This window comes from Rhinoderma darwinii, chromosome 2, assembly GCF_050947455.1.
Source record: "Rhinoderma darwinii isolate aRhiDar2 chromosome 2, aRhiDar2.hap1, whole genome shotgun sequence".
NCBI classification, from domain to species: domain Eukaryota; kingdom Metazoa; phylum Chordata; class Amphibia; order Anura; family Rhinodermatidae; genus Rhinoderma; species Rhinoderma darwinii.
Window position 1 is genome coordinate 446,000,925 of NC_134688.1, and position 11,138 is coordinate 446,012,062.

Below are 11,138 nucleotides of genomic sequence, written 5' to 3' on the forward strand. Positions count from 1 at the left end.
ATTCAAAATGGCTGCTTAACCCAAATAATTTAATGGAGAGGTGGCTACGCATTCAGGTGGCTTGTACTTTAAATGGGGAAAGCCACCACAGAATGAGTGAATGGAACCACCTTTCTCCCAATAGTTGAGAGTCCCAGAGGTGGAACCATCACTTATCAGGCATTTCCTGTGAATATGCCATGAATGTTTCCTTACCGTCTCTTAGTCAATAAGGAGCTAAACACCACTGGAAAAGTCAGAGGCTGGTTCTACAGCACATGGAAAATTAAGACCTCAAATAAGATTGTTTACTATGGTAAAAAACTCAAATGTTCTTTGCATTAATTGCAGTAAATTGATCCATTGTATTTGCTTTGCTCATACAGAAGTCATACAATTAAAACCACTGACAGATGCAGTGAGTAATTTTTTATTATCTTGCTACAATGGTGCCTTATCAAGGGGGTGGGATACATTAGGCCAGGGGTCTCAAACTCGGCCGGGTAAGTGGGCCGCATATAGAAAAAATGGGAAGTTGACGGGCCGCATTACTTTCAAATTTGATACAATACAAAATTATTGTTAATCAATTAGTTATTTGAACTACTATAACACTATATTACTAGAATAATAATACTACATTACTAGAATAATACCGCTAGGTTTAAAATTTGAGATATTTGTCCACGTGCTTATTTCAACAATCCAGCTTTCCAGTTTAAGTGTCGCTAAATGCAGTCCGGCGGCTCAGTTAGCACATATGTCAAGATTGGGCAGCCCCTTTTTAGAGAGTGCTGCAGTGCCCTCTGTGGATGCTGCCACAGTGCCCTCTGTGGATGCTGCCGCAGTGCCCTCTGTGGATGCTGCCGCAGTGCCCTCTGTGGATAATGCAACACATCCCTAGATAAGGCCAGTGTCCTCTTTAGATACTGCCACACACCCACTTGTAGATAATGCCATAGTGCCCTCTGTAGAGGCTGCCACAGTGCCCTCTGTAGAGGCTGCCACAGTGCCCTCTGTAGAGGCTGCCACAGTGCCCTCTGTAGAGGCTGCCACAGTGCCTTCTGTAGAGGCTGCCATAGTGCCCTCTGTAGAGGCTGCCACAGTGCCCTCTGTAGAGGCTGACACAGTGCCCTCTGTAGAGGCTGCCCCAGTGCCCTCTGTAGAGGCTGTCCCAGTGCCCTCTGTAGAGGCTGCCCCAGTGCCCTCTGTAGGGGCTGCCCCAGTGATGTCATGGGCTTGCCCAGAGCTGGAGTCCCGGAGCAGAGACGCTTCTGGCACTCTGCCTGGGATTCCAGCTCTGCTCCTGACATCACTGTCCATATATGGACAGAGATGTCAGAGGCAACCCCAGAGCTGGAGTCCCAGGCAGAGCGCTAGTAGGCTCTTCCTTGGACTCCAGCTGTGCTCCTGACATCACTGGGACTGCTGCTCTGGGGAAGCCCTTGACATCATTGTCGATGTATGGACAGCGATGTCAGGGAATTCCACAGAGTCCCGGAGCAAAGCCGATACTAGCGCTCTGCCCGGGACTCCGCTCTGGGGAAGACCCTGACAGACTGTCCATATATGGGCAGATATGTCAGGGAATTCCACAGCGTCCCGGAGCAGAGCCGACACCAGTGCTCTGCTCGGGACTCCGGCTCTGGGTAAGCCCCAGACATCGCTGTTCATATGTGGACAGCAATGTCAGGGAATTCCACAGAGTCCCGGAGCAGAGCCGACACCAGTGCTCTGCTCGGGACTCCGGCTCTGGGGAAGCCCCAGACATCGCTGTTCATATGTGGACAGCGATGTCAGGGAATTCCACAGAGTCCCGGAGCAGAGCCGACACCAGCGCTCTGCTCGGGACTCCGGCTCTGGGGAAGCCCCAGACATTGCTGTTCATATGTGGACAGCGATGTCAGGGAATTCCAGAGTCTCGGAGCAGAGCCGATACTAGTGGCTCTGTGACCCGCGGGCCGCAGATGACAGCCCCAGGGGCCGCGTGCTTGAGACCCCTGAATTAGGCAGTAAGTGAACAGTCAGTTCTTGAAGTTGATGTTTTGGAAGCAGGAAAAATGGGCAAGCATAAGGATCTGGGCGACTTTGACAAAGGTCGAATTGTGATGGCTAGCCGACTGGGTCAGAACATCTCCAAAACAGCAGATCTTGTGGGGTGTTTCTGGCATGCAATGGTTAGCACCAACAAAAGTGGTCCGAGGAAGGTCAACCGGTAATCCGGCAACATCGTAAAAGGTGCCCGAGGCTCACTGATGCGCGTGGGTAGTTAAGGAGAGCCTATCTCATCCCAACACCACAGTAGAGCTGGTCAAATTCCACAGTAGCACAAATTGATGAAAAAGTTAATACTGTCTACGATAGAAAGGTGTGTCACCATTGCATGGCAGCTTGCTGCGTTTGGGGCTGTGTTTCCGCATACCGATCACATTGCCCAGAGTGTCAACCTCCGAAAATGACTACAATGAGCATGTGACCATCAAAACAGGACCATGTATTAATGAAAGAATGTGGTCTGGATAAGTGCCTGTGTGTTGCTTATTTCGGGGGAAGAAATTGCACCAGGATGCACTGTGGGGAAAAAGGAAAGCCGGCAAAGGGCAGTGTGAAGCTCTGTGCAATGTTCTACTAGAAAACTTTGGGTCCTGGCATTCATGTGGATGGTGCTATAACATGATCCACCTACCCAAACATTGTTGCAGACAAAGTACACCCTTCATGGCAATGATATTCAATAATGGCAGTGCCCTCTTTAGCAGGATAATGCGCCCTGCCATACTGCAGAAATTGTTCAGAAATGGTTTGAAGACATGACAAAGAGTTCAAAGTGTTGAATTTCCCTCAATATTCCCCAGATTTCAATCCAATCGAGCATTTGTGGAATGTTGTGGCCCAACCCACGATGGCCCCACCTTACAACTTACAGGACTTAAAGGATATGCAACTAATGTCTTGGTGCCAGTCATATAGTTACATCGTTTATAAGGTTGAAAAAAGACACAGGTCCATTAAGTCCAACCTATAATCCTTATGTGTTGATTCAGAGGAAGACAAAAAACTCCATGAGGTGGATGCCAATTGCCCCATTAGGAAAAAAAAAATCCTCCCCGACTCCAAATATGAGAATAAATTCCTGGATCAATGTCCCATCCCCAGAATCTAGTACTATTATATTTCAAGAAAGGCATCAAGGTCCTCCTTGACTTTGCTCAATGTATCAACCATCACAACATCCTGTGGCAGAGAGTTCCACCGCTCTTACAGTAAAGAATTCCCGTCTATGATTATAGTTTTCCTTTAAATGTAGAGGATACCCCGTTGTCCTTGTTACAGGCCTATATTTAAAAAGATCATCAAAAAGATCTATATATATTTGTACATTGTAATTATATTACCCCTAAGCCATATTTTTTCTAAACTGAATAGCCCCAATTTTGATAACCTTTCATGGTACTGCAATCCGCCCATTCCCTTAATTACTTTGGCTGCCCTCCTTTGCACCCGTTCTAGTTCAGCTATGTCCTTCTAATACACAGGCACCCAAAATTGTACACAATATTCCATGTGTGGTCTGACTACTGATTTGTATAGAGGCTAAACTATGTTCCTGTCATTTGCATTTATGCCTCATGCATACCATGATTTTATTAGCCTTAGTAGCAGCTGCCTGGCACTGATTGCTAAAATTTACTGTCCACCAAGTTTTTTTCAGTGTCTGTTTTAACCAGTATTTTACCATTTATTTCAAAATTGTAAAATTTGTTCCCTCGACCCATGTGCATAACCTTACATTTATCTACATTAAACTTCATTTGCCAATTCTCAGCCCACACATTCAGCTTCCACAAATCCCTCTGTAATATTACATTATCCTCCTCTGTGTTGATTACTTTACAAAGCTTAGTATCATCTGCAAATACTGATCTTATACTCTGTAAACACTACAAGGTCATTAATAAACATATTAAAAAGAAGTGGACCCAATGCATCTGATGCCTGTGGAACCCCACTGGTAACTGTGACCACTCTGAAGATGTACCATTAATAACGACCAGGGGCGGATCATCATAAGGGTGGCTCGGGCGGCCGCCCAGGGTCCAAGGCTCCCAGGGCTCCCTGATGCTACGGGGCCTGAGACATGAGGGGGCCTGCGCCGCCCGGCCCATAACATTTATGGGACGAGCGGCATAGGCCCCCTCATGCCCGGTGGCGTCGCTAGCACCGGAGGGGGCCCAGGGCGCTAGCGACAGCCACATTCACTTGTATGTGCGTCCTCAGGATGCAAGTACAAATGAATACTATAAGCTGCAGGTCACATTAGGCCTGCAGCCTATAAGGCGCTGGAAAGACTCCCAGCGCAGGCCGGCGTGATGACGTTAATGTATCACACTGGTCTGCGCAAGCATCCCGCCCGGAGGCTGTGCAGCCCTCCATCAGTAGCGGAAATGGGGCAAGGTAAGTACAATATTATTTTTTTGGGGGGGCTGTGTGGCACTATATACAAGGAGTGCTTTGTGCCACTATATACAAGGGGGAGCTGTGTGGCACCATATACAAGGGAGGGGGACTGTGTGGCCTTATATACAAGAAAGGGGGACTGTGTGGCACTATATACAAGGGAGGGTGGGTTGTGTGGCACTATCTACAGGGGGCTGTGTGTGGCGCAATCTACAGGGGTCTTGTGTGGTGCTATCTACAGGAGGGGGTGTGGGGCACTATCTGCAGGGGGTCTGTTTGGCTCTATCTACAGAGGGTCTGTGTGACATTATCTACAGGGGGGCTGTGTGGCGCTATCTACAGGGGGCTGTGTGTGGTGCTATCTACAGGGGGCTGTGTGGCACTATCTACAGGGGGTGCTGTGGCGCTATCTATAGGGGCTGTGTGAGGCGCTATCTACAGGGGGCTGTGTGTGGTGCTATCTAAAGGAGGGGGTGTGTGGCACTATCTACAGGGGGTCTGTTTGGCCCTATCTACAGAGGGGCTGTGTGGCGCTATCTACAGGGGGCTGGGTGTGGCGCTATCTACAGAGGGCTGTTTGTGGCGCCATCTACAGGGGGCTGTGTGTGGCGCTATCTACAGGGGGCTGTGTGTGGCGCTATCTACAGGGGGGTGTGTATGGAAATATCTACAGGGGGGGTGTGATGCTATCTACAGGAGGGTGGCGCTATCTATATGGGGATGTGTATGATGCTATCTACAGGGGCTTTGTGTGGTGCTATCTACAGGGGGGTGTGTGTGTAAATATCTATAGGGGGTGGCGCTATCTATAGGGGGAGTATGATGCTATATACAGGGGCTGTGTGTGGTGCTATCTACAGGGGGATGTATGTGGCAATATCAATAAGAGTGTGTGTGGCAATATCTATAGCGGGTGTGATACTATCTATAGGGGGGTGTATGATGCTATCTACAGGGGCTGTGTATGGTGCTATATACAGGCAGCTGTGTGTATGTGGTGCTTTACTTTAAAGTGTTTGACCCAATTATATTTAAGGGCACAGGGTTTGTTACTATTTTATTCAGGGACACAGTGTATGGTGCTATTATATTTAGGGGTACAGTATGTGGCACCATGATAATTTTATTTTCATTTATAGGTGTGGAAATGTTGGAAAAGTGAGGAGCCAAAGGCATCTGAGTGGCAAATTCTGCAGAAATGGGTCATGGCTGGGAGAAGTCGTCATGAAGTCTGGACCGGATGGAGAAAAAAAGAGGGGAAAAAACTACTAGAATCTAAGAAATCGTCACCTGTTAGTCACTGGATTTATAGAGAATCTGTCCCCTCTTCTGACATGTTTATTATAGGAAAACCTTATATTTCACAAAAAGTCTTTGTGTAGACAAGGACTGATAGACAAATGGATGTTACCATTCCCCTTGTCAGGAAGATGTGTCCCTGCATAGTGTGATACTGTCAGTGAAGGTTGGAGACTGTTAGTATGTAGTGACACAGCCCTTTGACAAGGGGAATCGTAACACCCATTTGCTAATGCTTGCACAAGTTTGTGGAACAGCCCATGGCCTATGGTCTACTTAATCCGCCACTGATAACGACCCTCTGTTTTCTATCACTAAGCCACTTGTTAACACCATTACACACATTTGCCCCAGTCTCCGCATGCCATCCAGACCCAGGGATTTGTCTATTTTTGTGTTTTAAAGGCAGCGTTGCACTTCCTGCTGGGATAACCAGGTGAAACTTATCGGAGAATTTACTTTATCCCTAAACATGTCATCGATAATCCAGGACACTTTCAGGGGTCTTATGGAGTCTATGCGCCGACATGTCAAATATGTTTTGGCGGCACAAGGGGGACCAACACAATATTAGGTAGGTGGTTCTAATGTAATGTCTGATCTGTGCATATTTAAAGACACTAATCATTTTTACATTGTATTTCAATAATATATAGTATGTAACATTGAGTTGCACTAGGCTTTGTTTTGTATGTACTGTCCTTGTGTTTATTATCATGTCTTTTGCTACAGTTGATCTTTCTACTTTCAATGAAACAATTCCCTGAGGCATTCACTGACCTACTAAGAGAAGAAGACATTCATCTAGAAATAGTAACAATAGTAAGATCCTAGTTGAAGAGTCTACTACGTATACCTGAGGCAAGTGGTCAAGTTCAGTCATCTGTTATAAGTAGTTGCTAAAATGAGAATTATGTAGCTATTGGAGAATAAGTTACAATAATGATGATGTAGCTATTGAAGAATAAGTTAGAATAACTTGCATTGCATCCAGAATCTTACATAAAGTAACAAGCAAGAATCTGTCAATGATTCCAAACTTCAGAAGCTTTGTCCTGGGTGAATGGGTTTCTGTTTGAACCACAGCCAAAGACAGTGGATGAAGCATTCATGTGTGTGTATATATCACGTGATCGCATTTCTGTGACATCATATAGACATGGAGACAGGGGGCCTCTAGTGTTTACATACAGGGCAGCCCTTCCTCATTAATGGAATTGACATCTGATGGATAAAGATGAATTAGTACATTACATAGCATTTTAGGCACTTTTAATACATAATAATATACAATATTTTACAGTAGACTATTAAAAGATCTAGTAGCCAATGTAAAAATATTCACATTTTAAATGAGGCTTTGAAAATGTAAGCATAGATTTATTCCTGGCGTATCCTTTGGTTGCCACCTTTGTCACGATGTTTGTAGAGACATTTGCTGGCCTGACAATTAGCAGGAGTAGTGAGTATCACAAATTGCTTTAATAGCATAAAAGCCCAAATATGTGTAATTTTCAAAGGTTACACCTAGAACTCTGGATGTGATTTTCATGTTCATAAAAAAAATGATCTAAATATGCAAAAGAATAAAGAGCAGGGACACCGGATGTACTAACCTGCGGTAATTATGAAATGCACAGGTCGTGACTTGCTGAGAAATAACCTACTTTTAAATGAATAGCTACTTTCTCAACAGCAATATACTCCAGTTAAGGATATTATTATCCATAATTACACTCGCAGGTCGTTGTGATCAAAGTCAGAATGTATGAGACCGGCATAAGTAATAGAAGTGGAGAAATGTCATAAAATATGGATTGAATTTATTATACTTTTCATTATCTCGGGCTAAAATAAACTCAGAAATAAGTGACCTGTGCTTGTCACAAACAATTTTATTCCAATCTTGCCAATTATATCCCACAAGACATACCGGGGCGCAGCTATAGGTGTGTAGAGGTAGCAGTTCACCTGAAACCTGGTGCATAATGGGACCCAATGCTCACTCTGGCTCATAACAATACACTAGTATTATAAATAGCCAGTGGTAGGTGGGACACCCTGATACACATTTTGCATTTGGGGCCCGGGAGTTTAAAGATATGTCTTAAAATACAGGCATCTACATCTATGCAAAGCACCCACTGTACAGCCCTCTGAACCACAGTTCGGGGTGCTGTAAGCCATTCTCTCAGTACTCTAAAAAGGACATGCTGCACTTCTGGAGTCAAGGCCTGTACATCAGCGGCTCTCTTCCAATTAGTGAAGCCCCTAAAACAGCTTATCCCTCTTAGGCATCTTGTAGATACCTGTATCTAAACTGACACACTTTTGTGACAGTGGCACCAGGGATGGATTGGGCCGAGGATCATGTGCCCCCTGGGCCAATCCCCAGTAGATGTTAAGGGCTGCCCGGCACGTTGGTGATGCCTTCCTCTTATGTAGGGCTGATGCTATAGACGCTCCTGTCAGGCTGTGTAGGATCTCTTCCTCCTCCTCCAGCCTCCTCCTGTAACTCCCCCCTCCCCTCTGACTTCTGTCTCCACGTTGCAGCATCAACCCTTTATCAGCCAGTCTGCACAGTCTACTCCTCCCCTAGCAGGCCACCTCCTCCTCTAAATCCCTCCTCCCCTCTGTCTTCACACTGCAGCATTAGCCCCCAGGAGGGATCTGCTGTGCCAGAGGAGAGCCCATCCCTAGCGCTGCCAAGCTGAAGAATCATGGAAACTGCCCTCCCTCACAGCCTGCCCCTACCAGCCTTCATATTATGAACCCTAGGATAGATGAGCCCTAATTCCACTGTGCATTAATTCACAGGCTATGCTGGGACTTGTACTACCTACGTATTTAAGTCTGTATTTATTCACTTCTAGGCTATGCTGGGACTTGTAGTTTCTCAGTGTTGCAGTGTGCATTTTGTCACTTCTAGGCTATGCTGGGACTTGTAGTTTCTCAGTGTTGCAGTATGCATTTATTCACTTGTAGGCTGTGCTGGGACTTGTAGTATTTCAGTTTTGCAGTGTGAATTTATTCAGTTCTAGGCTATGCTAAGACTTGTAGTTTATCAGTAATGCAGTGTGAATTTAGTCACTTCTAGGCTATGCTGGAACTGCATTGTGGTATTTGTTTGACGCACATAAAAAGGTATTTTACACCGCAGTGGTATTTGGTGCTGCAAGAAGCTGTAAGGTGTGCTGCGTTTAGCGCTGCTAGGAGTAATATGGGCGCTGCATGGTGGCACATTTTCTTGCCGCTGCTACAGAGGTAATATGGGCGCTGCATGGTAGTATTTGTTCGCTAGTGAGGCGCAAGTAGAAAAAGTTTTAGAAATCCTCTTGTAAATAATCTCACTTTTGCCAACAGCTCAATCATATATTGTTTCATGCGTGTGCGATTCCATCATTAAAACAAGAACAACACCCGCACATCTTTTTATGGCAGCTGGATTTAAAGCCCAGGGCGCTGTGCTTGCCCTGAGGCTAAAATTTGCCAGCCGGCCCCTGAGTGGTAAGTCAAGATTGTCTCAAGCCCAATCTGTGGCAAGCCGTGCTGGGACTTGTAGTCTCAATGGAGTTAGCGAGGCATATGATTTAGTGAATACTCAGTTTTAGTCTTATGTGCAGTCAGTAACTTGCGGCAGAGCTATTGTCAGTGACTTCAGCTTATCTGCATTGACTGTAGTAGTCTGAAATCCACCTCCTGTCTCATTAGAAACTCCGGATTCTACTCTGTTTCTCGCAAATTCTTTAAACTGCAGCTCTGTTCGTTCAGATTGGCTAATCTACAGATCCACAAGCCTAGTGGCGTAATAGCGGCTGCTACGGGGCCCGCGGCATGAGGGGCCTTGCCGCCATCCCTAGTAGCCGCTATGGCTGCTACAGCGGTAGCGACGCCACTGAACACTACGGCAGAGCAGGGAGGTATCTCCCCACTCTGCCATTAAAGGGGTTGTCCCACAAAACGCATGTATCCCCTTATCCACAGGATAGGGGATACATGTGTGATCGCTGGGGGTCCGACCTCTGGGACCCCCAGCGATAAGGGGAATGGGAGACCGAAAGTCCCCCGAAGTGCTCCATGAGTAACCTTGGACTTCCGGGGTCTGTGTCCGGTTGGACCCCCAGCTATCACACATGCATCCCCTATCCTGTAGATAGGGGATACATGTGTTTTGTGGGACAACCCATAAGTTACAGGCCATTTTTTTTTTTTTTTTTTGGGGGGTTGGGGCTGTATGGCATTATCTACAGGGGGGCTGTACGGCGTTATCTACAGTGGGGCTGTATGGCGTTATCTACAAGGGGCAGTATGGCATTATCTACAGGGAGGGGGCTGTATGGCATCATGTACAGGGGGATGTATGGCGCTATCTATAGGGGGGGCTGTATGGCGTTATCTACAGGGGGGCTGTATGGCGTTATCTACAGTAGGGACTGTATGGCGCTATCTACAGGGGGGCTGTATGGCGTTATCTACAGGGGGGCTGTATGGCGCTATCTACAGGTGGCGCTGTGTGGCAGAATCTACAGGGAGACACTATCTACAAGGGGTGGGGGGTTGTGTGACACCCAGGGGAGGGGGGCTCTGTTAAAAGTTTGCTATGGGGCCCAGTCTTTCCTAGTTACGCCCCTTCACAAGCCCATCCCAAGCGTACTAGGAAGTTAATTAAATACCATAAACAATCGATGTGTAAAACAAGATTATAAGGTAATTACTACAGTTATACCATGCCTTTGCGGCTTTGCCTATAGATTTGCATCTGCAGATAAATTAGAATAAATTGCTCATGGGCAAATCTGAAGGGTAAGTAAGGATTAAAGGAAACGCTTCCCTTTTCCCTCCATAACTTCTAATATCCTTTAGTTTGCAGTTGTAAACATGTTTGAAGGCAATGGGACAACAATCAACAAGTGACTTTGTCATGGGCAGGCATAAACTTCTTTCTTTCATAGCCCTGCTGTAAATATAGGAAATATACTCCTCATTTACATGGAAAAAATACTCCACCAGCCAAAAAATCAATAATGAATAGATTCCCAATCACACAATACGTAAGTGCACTTGTATTTTTTAAGGGAACTTTTTTTTACCATTTACTTTAACAAGAGAGGACTGAGAAATTGAAAATTTTTAATGAATTTTTTTTCCGGACTTGCAGTAAATACAACATCCCAACCAACCTTCCAAAACTAAAAAAGTCTGGAATATTCTTACTATTTTTACTATTTTTTCGCTGGTCTCCTGCCACATTTCTTTTGCACTCTAAGTGACACGACTAACCACAGTGATTATGTGTCCATATTAATATCATGTCATATGCCTGCATCATCCAATGTCTCCCTTGAGACATTACATCCCTATGGACTAAATGCCCTTTTGCACGGGCCAATTAATAATTATTT